At 37.9% G+C, this 4,509-nt stretch overlaps 1 non-coding gene across 1 annotated transcript; it reads left to right on the top strand.

Moving 5' to 3' along the window:
• The first annotated feature begins 1,679 nt into the window (after nucleotides 1-1,679).
• On the top strand, nucleotides 1,680-1,752 carry trnav-aac. Its single transcript has one exon. It is a non-coding gene; the product is annotated as a tRNA-Val (tRNA).
• The last annotated feature ends 2,757 nt before the right edge of the window (nucleotides 1,753-4,509 follow it).

The following is a 4,509-nucleotide window of genomic DNA, read 5'->3' as shown; positions in this document are numbered from 1 at the left end:
ATTGATTTTCCCAAACTGTATGCTGTAGTATAACCAGCAGGAGACCCCTGGTGGCTGCAGTGAATTTGGTTTCACTACACCTTATAAGATGCTATTCACCCTATTGAGGTTTCAAATCCCGCAAAATCTCAGATAATTGGGTTTCACTGTAAAATGCCAACAACACTGAGAACTACATTGAAATGGTCAAATAATGCTGGAATTTAACCACTGCACACGGATAATGAGATTACCATCGCAAGGTAAAACTCTGTGTATTGTGCCTAAAACCCTTGTGAATATATTATCTAGGTTTTCAGATGCTATTGTTTTATGTAAACATGCAAGAATCTCAAGTGATTTAACCTTTATTTGCAATGGGAATCGCTGTGAGCCGCAATCCACATATAAATGTTTCCATGTCACCTGTAAAGTTTTCCATATCTAATAATTCTAGCCTACCCAATATTCAGATTCTAAAAACTGGAACTGAGGAATGAGTACGAAATGTATTGATTGGAAACATTTTGAGATACTAACCGTTCTCCAAGAAAAATTTCTTGGAGTGGTATCTCAGTGCCCGTCTGGACGACTCTGAAATACTCTGTGGGTATTTGTTCGTTCATAAATATTCCGCGAGGGCAGTCATCTGCTCAGTAAACACTTGCATTTTCATTGAGTCCATGATTAACTAGTGTTAACGATTAAGAGCACAGATAAACATCAATATCAAAAAAGTAGTCTGAAATAACCTTTCCATGTGTTCACCGCCTTTGATTGGAGTCTGCGTTTTCTGTCTACCAGTCTGTGCACAACGACAGCCCCTGCTACTGAAAATATAAACAATGAAAAATTCTCCAAAATTAAGCAAAAAGTGATTTCCCCAAACTGAGTACTGTGACGCCTGGTGGTTGCAGTGAATTTGATGTCAACACTAGACGTCGGATCGATCCTAGTATCGATAATATCCATACCAATGCTGGTATTGATATTGAACGATCCTCGTGTAAAAAGATCGATACTCAAGCTGTTTTTCTCTCCCACACGCACTGACTGCTGTGCACGCAGATTCATCAAAGTCTACCCTCTGTAAGAGCAGCGCTGCGCTGTGTCACACAACACGGAGCAGCGCACCCTTGTATTGTGGTTTGTCAGCCCTCTACCTCAGGAGATTTTAAGTTGTGTTGAGTGATATTTTTTAAAACAAAAATGTTGATTGTGATAATAAAGTATTTTGTTGTCACGTACAATATTTGGCGAAATTCTATCCTAGGTCTTTTGGATCCTTTGGCTCTATGACGCTTAAATATGAAAAAGTATCAGTATCGGTATCGGAGATACTGGGCCTGTATTTACTTGGTATCGGATGAATACAAAAATTCACGGTATAGCCCACCTCTAATGGTGCAACTGAAACTGACAGCCAACATGTATATACAGTAGTGTTCAGAATAATAGTAGTGCTATGTGACCAAAAAGATTAATTCAGGTTTATAACAATGAACTGATTAAATATTTTTCTGGTTTCTCTTTTCGTTTTTGCACTTTGTAGACGGTCCCCACGCTTCCGTTTCTCAGCTGCCTGCTCGTTCAGATCAGTGTTATTTTTCCAGTTCAGAGGACGGTCGGTTCATATGGATAAATATAAGGTCGTATACATACTTCAATATAAATACTTGTATTTCAAACACTTTACATCAGTTCCCGTAGTGTAGTGGTTATCACGTTCGCCTAACACGCGAAAGGTCCTCGGTTCGAAACCGGGCGGGAACAGTTTTGTATTTTCAATTTTAAGGTTTTTGTGAACTTTTTAAATTCTTGTTCTTCTTTTTGTCATTACTTCTTAAATCACAGACGATAGCAAATTAAAAAGCACCCTTTTCCACGAAAACTTTGAAAATAGCAAGAGGAAAGTGGAACGTTTCTGTGTAAAACGGGTAATCATGGAATTGTCTCAGTTACAGCTGAGATAATTGATGAGACAGCTGCTGTCTATATACATTAACATAAAAATATCACGTAAAACATCTAATACACGCACAGACCCTAAAGGACACGCAGCACAACACTGAACATGCTACTGTGCATTTCTTCACATTTACCACAAGATGGCAGTAAAGCGCAAGTTGCATGGAGTCTTTTCCTTGACCTTTGTCCAGAATGAATGGAAAATTATTTATTCAACCACCCAGCCATATTTTGATGCTGTCTTACAGTCAATGTAACGTCCGTGGAAGTTAGGAGAATTGTTATTAATCAGATGTTTAACTGGCTGAGAGGATAAATATAATTATCCTCTGAACATTGCAAAAAGTCAGCTTGGAAAAACAAGGACAAAAGTTATAATTTAAGTGACATATCACTTAGAAGGAACAAAATTATGTGCCAACAGAACAAGAAAATATGACTTGTCAAGAAAAAAGTAAAGATATCTAGCTTCAAAGAACATGGATATCTTATAGCTGGTGCATTTTCACTTAAAACAAGGAGAATACGTATCTAGGAATTACTTTCTCTATGTAAGGAAATATTCTTAAATTCAGTATTATGTTTGTGCTATCATCTTTAAATAAGGATATATGTAGGTAATATATCTTGAACCTATAGCTAGTACAGCTAGACTCAATATAAGACTACAAATAAGGAACAAAATGCTTGAAACAAGTGACATAGTCCAGTACAGAACTGTCTGGTAAAAAGAAAATTCTTATCATATATTGCTAAGAATATTTTGCCTTGAAATAACATATTTCATCTTACTAAGATTTCTTTTTTACAGTGCATCACTAATGACCGGGAGCAGAATAATCACCATTTACCCCTGCATGGGCTACAATTACCTGTAGAGCATCAAAATCCCATTATAATGACTAAATTTAGGTGAATGTATCAATCAATTCAATCAATCAATTTTATTTATATAGCTCAAATCACAACAAACAGTTGCGCCAAGGCGCATTATATTGTAAGGCAAGGCCATACAATAATTATGGAAAAACCCCAACGGTCAAAACGACCCCCTGTGAGCAAGCACTTGGCAACAGTGGGAAGGAGAAACTCCCTTTTAACAGGAAGAAACCTCCAGAAGAACCAGGCTCAGGGAGGGGCAGTCTTCTGCTGGGACTGGTTGGGGCTAAGGGAGAGAACCAGGAAAAAGACATGCTGTGGAGGGGAGCAGAGATCAATCACTAATGACTAAATGCAGAGTGGTGCATACAGAGCAAAAGAGAAAGAAACACTCAGTGCATCATGGGAACCCCCCAGCAGTCTAAGTCTATAGCAGCATAACTAAGGGATGGTTCAGGGTCACCTGATCCAGCCCTAACTATAAGCTTTAGCAAAAAGGAAAGTTTTAAGCCTAATCTTAAAAGTAGAGAGGGTGTCTGTCTCCCTGATCTGAATTGGGAGCTGGTTCCACAGGAGAGGAGCCTGAAAGCTGAAGGCTCTGCCTCCCATTCTACTCTTACAAACCCTAGGAACTACAAGTAAGCCTGCAGTCTGAGAGCGAAGCGCTCTATTGGGGTGATATGGTACTAAGAGGTCCCTAAGATAAGATGGGACCTGATTATTCAAAACCTTATAAGTAAGAAGAAGAATTTTAAATTCTATTCTAGAATTAACAGGAAGCCAATGAAGAGAGGCCAATATGGGTGAAATATGCTCTCTCCTTCTAGTCCCTGTCAGTACTCTAGCTGCAGCATTTTGAATTAACTGAAGGCTTTTCAGGGAACTTTTAGGACAACCTGATAATAATGAATTACAATAGTCCAGCCTAGAGGAAATACATGCATGAATTAGTTTTTCAGCATCACTCTGAGACAAGACCTTTCTGATTTTAGAGATATTGCGTAAATGCAAAAAGGCAGTCCTACATATTTGTTTAATATGCGCTTTGAATGACATATCCTGATCAAAAATAACTCCAAGATTTCTCACAGTATTACTAGAGATCAGGGAAATGCCATCCAGAGTAACGATCTGGTTAGACACCATGCTTCTAAGATTTGTGGGGCCAAGTACAATAACTTCAGTTTTATCTGAGTTTAAAAGCAGGAAATTAGAGGTCATCCATGTCTTTATGTCTGTAAGACAATCCTGCAGTTTAGCTAATTGGTGCGTATCCTCTGGCTTCATGGATAGATAAAGCTGGGTATCATCTGCGTAACAATGAAAATTTAAGCAATACCGTCTAATAATACTGCCCAAGGGAAGCATGTATAAAGTGAATAAAATTGGTCCTAGCACAGAACCTTGAGGAACTCCATAATTAACCTTAGTCTGTGAAGAAGATTCCCCATTTACATGAACAAATTGTAATCTATTAAATAAATATGATTCAAACTACCGCAGCGCAGTGCCTTTAATACCTATGGCATGCTCTAATCTCTGTATTAAAATTTTATGGTCAACAGTATCAAAAGCAGCACTGTGTATCAAATTATAACCACACAATCCTTCCTACCATGCATATTAAGTACTTTAAAAAACAATATTGTGCTTCATTTGTAATTTCTGCTTGATGAATTGAAA

The sequence above is a fragment of the Thalassophryne amazonica genome, chromosome 4, assembly GCF_902500255.1.
Source record: "Thalassophryne amazonica chromosome 4, fThaAma1.1, whole genome shotgun sequence".
NCBI lineage: Eukaryota > Metazoa > Chordata > Actinopteri > Batrachoidiformes > Batrachoididae > Thalassophryne > Thalassophryne amazonica.
Note: the sequence above shows the minus strand (reverse complement) of the source record. Positions and strands in the feature narration are given on the sequence as shown.